Source organism: Dipteris shenzhenensis, chromosome 13 (genome assembly GCF_047967505.1).
Source record: "Dipteris shenzhenensis isolate YYH24624 ecotype China chromosome 13, Dip_SZ_1.0, whole genome shotgun sequence".
NCBI classification, from domain to species: Eukaryota; Viridiplantae; Streptophyta; class Polypodiopsida; order Gleicheniales; family Dipteridaceae; genus Dipteris; species Dipteris shenzhenensis.
In genome coordinates, this window is record NC_141608.1 from 46,706,250 (window position 1) to 46,714,475 (window position 8,226).

At 44.0% G+C, this 8,226-nt stretch overlaps 1 pseudogene; it reads right to left on the reverse strand.

The window, feature by feature from the left end:
- Positions 1-5,723: 5,723 nt before the first annotated feature.
- On the reverse strand, positions 5,724-7,451 carry LOC147895483 (pentatricopeptide repeat-containing protein At2g13600 pseudogene; annotated as a pseudogene).
- Between the last annotated feature and the right edge of the window lie 775 nt (positions 7,452-8,226).

Here is an 8,226-nt window from a genome sequence, read left to right on the forward strand (position 1 = left end):
TTGCATACCTCAAGTGAGCCCAACCACCATACGTGGTTTTTCGATTGGACACTGAAGTACTTCGAGCTAGAATTTGTGAACGTTTGATCAAGTGCTTGATTCATCAAAGTAATAGAAACTCTCTATATCTTTTTTTCCTTGACAATTTCACACTCATCTAGCTTCACAAGAAACTTCAAAACTCCTTTATATTTTTCAAATGTGGTACTGTAGAACTCAACCATTAGTCTTTGCAGTTGTTTAAGATTTACAAAAATATTATTCCAAGCATTATATATAGTGTTCCTTTTCACTTTCATATACACTTTCGATATGAAAGTACTATCTAATGAACTTATCAATTTCTTGGTTGAGACGACCTCGTTCCTTCCATACTTGTGCTGGTGTTGATAACAGCACACGTTTTATCCGTTGATCTTTTAATGTAAATGACACAACTTTAAAAATTGAAGCATAGCCTTTTTTGCTCACTCTGCTCACATCAAGAGCCTCTTGAAAATAAGTGACATCAACTCTACTTTCCAATACAAAGTGTTCAACAACTTCACGTTTTAACCTTCTTAAACTTTTTTTCCTTGATCATGTTCTTTGCAACAACAGTAGAGACTAAAACCTTAGTTTGACATGAATTAAATTAGGATTTCTGAGGTCTCAAAATTTCCCTGCAATAAGTACTTTGCAATATCACAGATTTGCTTGCAAGAAAGACACACATATACAATTACAATGGCTAAATAAGATGTGCTCTTATCTTACTTTCTGTACTCTATGCTTACATCCCCCAGTGCCATCTTTCAAGTCTGTAATGTTTCGAATTCTCTTGCTTTGTTGTCTATCTCCAAGAACTGTTCTCTTCATTCTTGCTCTTCGTAGCTCATTCTTTGTCTTTGAATGATCTTTGATTTCCCTCTGCGACAACTACTCTTTCAAATCGACATTTCTGCACCTTCTCCATTCTTTCTTGGACATACAATGTCTTGTATACTTCCGTAGTTGAATGTTGAGTTGAAATGTATCCATACAATCCATTGTTCTCGTCACCCACGAACCTCAATAGTGTTGTGGGATTGAAAAATGAAGGACTCGAATTTCTCAATTGGCATTTCGGGTAAATTTGTCCGTCGCACGATTAAGTTGATATGCTAGGAGCCTACTCTTCTCATGTTTTCCTTTCGCTCATCATTTACAAGCAAACCCTTTCCTCTTTTCTGTAGTGGAGCATATTGTTCTTCCAAATCAATGAGCAAATGGTGTAGTCTCTTCTTTTGAGGTTCCAGCAGCACGATTGCATGCAACCATTTCTTGAGGTTTGGTTCTTCATCTCATCTGCTTTTTATAAAACTCATCGTTAATCTTTTGCAGTAACCATTCAAATATTAAAAAAAATAGATTAGTTATGAGTTCTTTATGAGAGGCCGCCGACATGCCATCTAAAGAGATGCAGAATCTATATGGAGAGTTTAATGCAACATCTTCTCAATTATTTAAAAGGACTTTTTTATTCTACCTTGGATTGATACAGTTGTAGCCCTAAACTGACATATATCCGCATTTTATTGCTTTTTTCACATTTTAGAGAAGAGAGAAAAAAGAAAATAGCAAATTTCTTACAAGACCCCAAAATGAGCTTCCTTTTTTCCTAATGACTACCTAGAGAAAAGTTTGAAGCTTTCCACACAGCTTTAGGCTTATTTCCTTTCGGTGTTTGATAAATCCCTTGTACATGTTCACTATCACTATAGGGGGGATTTGTTAGATTATGAGTAATGGGGTGTGAACACACCCTTGGGATTGATCCCTCTCTTTGTACATGTTCACTATCACTATAGGGGGGATTTGATCCATCTGTCTATACATGTTCACTGTGACTATAGGGGGTTTGTTAGATTATGAGTAAAGGGGTGATTGATTCATCTCTTTGTGCATGTTCATTGTCACTATGGGGGCGATTTGTTAGATTATGATTCCTCCAATTAAGAGTTTTTTCCCCCTAGGATTAGTATAATTGCAACACATGGGGGTGTGAGAATATATGTGGGATTAGAGGTTGCAACAAACCCCCCTTGTTAGAAAAGTGACCTCTCACAGAGAGGGTATGGATATCCTACAGCAGAAGACTGATCCTTAGCCTAGGAAATACAGGCGGAAATGCTTCACTACGGAAGTGCGTACTTCACAACATTCAGGTCTATGTGCTCCGCGGGAGCATTTCTAGCACCAACCTTGCCATCCTGGTCGAGCTCGTCCTTTGAGCAACTGCCACCAGTTGATCCCGCACCAACTTCATCTTGGTGATGCATCGTGTACCATACTCATGCTGAACAACTTCGTCTCGAGGTCTAAGATTCTCGCCTTATTGTCGAGCTTGTACACATCCCTCAAAGTTGTCCAAGCCTTGAACAAAGTGTTTGCTATCTGAACATGCGGCAGCACAGCGTCCGCCGTCGTACCCACAATGATAGCCAAGGCTTCCGCATCCTGGATATGCCATGCTCTCACTATGATGAAGTCCGCAGGCGTTGTCACCGCCACCGAGGTTCCCGTCACTGGAGTAGTTACAGTAGCATGAAGTATCCTCTCCGTCCCTATTGTGCAAACCCCCATGACTCCCTCAACACAGTGTGGCTGCGGACTTTCATTTTCCATAACAGGTAGTTGGCCCCGTGGAGCTTGCTTCTCTCACCAAAGTTTGGGATCTAGTATCTATTGGCCATGATAATGAACTGAAATAGGAAAAGGGTTAAGAGTGTCGTACACTTGTCTGAACCTGAGCCTCCTGTCTAAGTACAATCCTTCAGACCCCAAAGCTAATTCCTCCGAGCAATGGATCAAGGTCGACCTTCAGCAAGGTCCTTCCCTTCAAGCTCCACTTCTCGAGAACTTCCGTCAGTGTTGTGATACCATGTTAGAAAAAAGTGACCTCTCACATAGAGGGTATCCCACAACGGAAGACTGAGAGTTAGCCCAGGAATTACATGCGGAAGGGCTTCACTATGGAATCAATGCTTCATCAACCGTGTGTACTTCACAACATTCATGTGTATGTGCAGACTAGCAAATAGACTATGCTCAAAGACAAATATAGAAGCAACACTTTATATTTCCGTCCGTCCACAAACTGGACAAGATACAATACCAAAAGGTTCTCTTGCTAAATGCCTAGCACCTCTAGATGTCTGAGCCCCCGCGTGCTCCACTGAGCATATGTAGACTCTCTGTCCAAAGGATCCCTCAACCTTGCTGTCCGGAACCTCAGCCTAAGTAGGCACCTCCTTCAAGCTTAGTTTGCAGCTCTCCAGTCCTCTTCTCTCCTCTTCCAACAGAGCCCCACCCCCCCTGCATCCCCCCTCTTCTTTTTCCTGTCAAGAGTCCTTAAAAGGCTGGGAATGGCAACTATAGATGAAGGGTGGTCTCTTCTTGAGTGGAGATGGAGAGAGGTAAGTCCACATGGTTGCCACGCAGCCTGCACAGTCAGTAGCAGCAAGTACAGATGCAGCAGCAGGTACAACAGGTGCTAATGTCAGCAATACGGCACTGACATCAGCAATAGTAAGTACTCTAGGCTGGAGGCCTTTCCCCTCATTTGAGCATCAGACCTTACAGTAAGAGCAACCAGCAGTCCCAGCCTTTAGCCTCAGAAGCCCATTGCCCTCCAGCAGATCCAGGAGGACCAATATGGCTTGAACAGTCGATAGGGAGTAGAGGAGCATCAATCCTGCAGTCTACTGCTATGAGCTGTAGTCAGCTGCAGCCATGCCATGGGCTATAAATGCTGCTTCTGTTGAAGCTAGATCTAGGGAAGATGCAAATATGCTCTGCGGAGGTCTGAATAATTTGGAAAGAAGTTATCATCGACCATGGTGCTTCCTAGGAGCCCCGATGCTTGAACTTGACAATATACAAGCGTTGGTGGTGACCTGCACCTTTCTTGAACCAATGAAGCAAAAATCTGTTCTCGCTCAACCACCTTAACAATGTCACGCTACTGCACATTTGGTACCACTATCAGTGCCCAGCCCACATGAGGCATGAGCCAAGGCACATGGAATACTAGATGCATCACATGGACCATGCATCATTAATGACCGGGAAGGAAAACCCCGGTCCCTCAGTGATAAACTGTTGACCCATCCAAAAATCTTCAGGATGACTAATTTGGCTTCCGTGTTGCTTTCAAAACATTGGCCAGTAAATGCCTCGTTCATCCAAGCATGCTTGACTGCTTTGGTGAGATGAGGTCATCTGAACTCCTTGAATCTATCATAATGACAATCTCTGACCGTTGATCTGGCCATAGAACTGAAACATGATGGGAAACATGTGAGACTCCCCCTTCAGCTGATTCTCTGTCTCCTTGATAACAACCGACACTGTCTTTGCTGGAGAATAGGTCACTGGGCCAACCGGAGTAGCCACCTTGCGGAGCTTCTTGAAGTACTTCTGTAGAGAGTATTTATTGTATTATTACTGTTTGCCAATAGGCTGAATACAACTGTAGCCCAAAAGGCTGGGAAAGGCAACTGTAGATGGAAGGAGATCCCTTCCCATCAGCGGAGGCGAACTGATCCTCATGTCCCTCTCCCTATCTGCTGTTCACGCCCCTGCTGGTCCTCCTGGGTCTTCTGGAGGGCAGTGGGCTGCTCCTGTTGCAAGGTCTGATGCTCAAATGAGGGGAAAGGCCCTGGCCTACATAAGATTTTAGCGCTGATCTGGCAATCTGATTCTGTGGCATGCAGATCTGCCAGACTGGCCCGACCTGCTCTGCTGCCATCTGAGCTGCCACATGTCAATGCTGACCTGGATTTCCTAACTGTTGCTGATGTCAGCGTCTGCCATACCTGTCTGTACCTACTGTAGCTGCTTCTGCTGACTGTGCAAGACACATGGCAGCCACATGGACCTGTTTTGCCGCTGCAATCCTGCAGTGACTGCTGTGGGCTGCAGTGGACTGCATGGCTACCACCTAGGCAGCCATGCATGAATTGTAAGATGCCCACGACAGCTCAAGTGATGGATAGGCATTGCCCACTCTTACATAACTGAAGGAGAAGCCCATGAGGCTTTGATACATCTCCTAAATAGGGGCTGCCCATGAGACTTTCAAAGAGTTCCGACCACCTCTTTGATTGAGCATGCAGAGAGAAGTGCCAAAACTTCACGCTTGAGTTGTAGAATGCCATAATAAGAGGCAAACCTTCCATGCTTGAGTCGTAGGAATGCCATATATGATGTCTAGAACTTGACGTTTCTCTGTAAGAAGTCTACAAAACCTACGACATACGGAGGGTCAGTAAGTGTGCCATGTGTGATGCTAAATTAGTAGTGGCCTCCTCACATCATCAACGTAATAACTGAAAAGCTCAGCTTGATGACTCAGGCAAATAACAAAGACGACATAAATGGATTTCGCATGACAAATCTCCACTGTAAACCTTGTAGTCCTTTGTGTCAGGAATATATGATTTACCCTTTCATCTGCCTGCAATGGCACGTATCTCCTCTTTCTATGGGTGTCATACATATCTACAAGATATTCAGGCACCACCCCAATGGGGCTGTAAAGCCTCATCTTGACAATCTTGGAGATAAATTTAAAGTCAGATTGACTTAAAGGGCGGATTCTTGTCATAAGAGAAATCCAACTGTGCACCTTCTCCTTTAAACCATACAGCTACAAAAGATGTACCCTGCAACCATCGTCTGCCTGCACTTCAGCCATGTATCTATTTGTGTGGATGTAATCGATCATCTACCTGACGCACCCCACTTACTTCAATAATGCTGCAGGCCCGTGGCTTCTTCCAATACTTGTCCCTCATCATGGTAATTACCTTTTCAGCATCATCAACCCTGCCAACGGCAGCATAAATATTTGAAAGCAATATATATGGCGCTGTGCTCTCTGGATCCAATTCAAAGACACGTTTGGCAGCATATTCTCCTTGCTCTAACTCAGCCTGATTTTTGCAGGCACCAAGCAGGGTCATCCATGATACCAGCGTAGGCTGACATGGCATATTTTTAATTAAGTCTTCTGCTTCCTTCAGACGGCCTGCCCTTGCAAGTAGATCAACAACACAGTTACAGTGATCTGCACTGGGTGTGATACCATGGTCTTGAATCATGGAGGCAAAGATTTGACAGCCTTCATCCACAAGCCCAGCATGGCTACATGCAGAAAGAACACATACAAAGGTAGCCTTGTCCAGACTTTCACCTTTCTGTTGCATCTCATGAAAGAGTTGAACTGAACTTTTGAAGTGTCCATGTTGAGCATATGCAGCAATCATGGCATTCCATGACTGTGTGTTTCGCTCATGCATTTTTTCAAACACTCTCCATGCATATTCCACACTGCCACACTTAGCATACATGCTAATTAAAGCAGTCCCAACAAGGACATCTGATTCAAGCCTCCTATCTACAATGCAGACATGCATCTGTCTACCTTCCCTAATAGCTCCTATGGTAGTACATGCAGAAAGAGTGGCCACGATAGTGATTTTATCTGGAATCTCTCCTTCACTATGCATATCATAAAAAATTTGAAGGGCGGCCTTGCCCTTCCCATGCTGGGCATATACTCCAATCATGGCAGTCCAAGAAAACACATTTCGCTCGAGACTGTTGTTGAACACTGACTTTGCATCCTCCAGGCTGCCACACTTGCCGTACATGTTCACAAGGGCATTTTCTATAACAACATCTTGTGCAAATTCACAAATTGCAACTCGAGCATGCATGTGCTTGAGATCTATAGGACGTGCACATGCTGAAACAATACTAACAAAGGTTACCCTATTGGGCAACACACCTTCCTGCTGCATATGATCGTAAAGTATAAGGGCATCCTTGCCTAGTTCGTGCTGCACATAGGCTGAAATCATAGATGTCCACGTGGACGTGCTGCGCTCTGTTAGCCTGTCAAAGATTACACGTGCATCTCCGATATTTCCGCATTTGGCATACATATTGACAAGGGCATTTGAGACTACAACATCCGACTGAAATCCGATGCTGAGAATTCGAGCATGCGCCCAATTCCCTTCGGCTCTTGCTGCATGGTTAGCGCATGCAGACAGAATGCTGGCGAAAACAAAAGCGTTCGGCGTCACACCTTCCATCTGCATCTGATGGAAGCCTTGGAGAGCCTCGTTGTACTGCCCATGTCGAGCGCTCATTGTGATCATGAAGTTCCAAGAAAATTGATCACGGTCGTGGACCTTGGCAAACATTGCCTGTGCATCCCCAAGAGCTCCACAATTCCCATACATCTGCAAAAGGATGTTTCCCAAAAAATTGTTTTGATCACGACCCATTTCGATGATATGTCCATGGACGCGCTTACCATCCGAAAGGGCCTTTGCAGTCCCACACCTCCGGAGTAGAGCAGCGTAAGTAGAACAAGTAATGCTGGCTTTGTAAGTTGTATGGTTGAGACAGCTTACCATAGCCGGTTTCCTACCATGCCTGTGTTGCTTCCAATACTCGATTTTAAAGGGAGCTCCTGTGTAATCGCACAGGCCATGTGCTCATTGCAACAAGGCCCGGTTCGGCCATCCTCCTGTCGTCCTCGTTGGCCCAATAGGACCAACCAGCCCGGACACTCCTGCGCACGAAGGCCACCCATGGAATGGGCGAATGAAATTTTTTCTAGCTTGTCTTCACATTGCATTTGTGACATTTAATAGTAGCCTATGTAGTATATAAGCCATGGACACCTGGTGGTGTGAACACATAGCAGGAAACATGTACACAAATGTGAATCCAACCTTAATTACGATCGTTTTTTTGAACCTTTTTTTAGAACATAACTAATGATTATGTTTTTTAAAGCATACCTTCTCATGTGCATGCTCCTTTACACTCATTAAGGGGCCCAATATGCCTATGCCATTGAAAATAAAGTAACTCTTACACATTTAGTTTAGATTAGGGGCGATAAGCATGACAATATCAATGCTAACATTTCATCTTTACACACATACACACACACACATGCATGCATGAACCCACGTTTGTGAAGCGTTTAGATTGCTTTTGAGCCTAGCTCACACCCCTAGGGTTTAGGGAGGTAAATAGATAAAAACCAATTTAATTTTAGTTGGGAAGACAGGTGTCATAAACACTTCTCCCTAGTTATCGGGGTCACAATAAATGACAAGCTTAGCACGCAACTTCAACATCACAATATAAAATATTGAGTGTACAAAGGATGGGCTACTT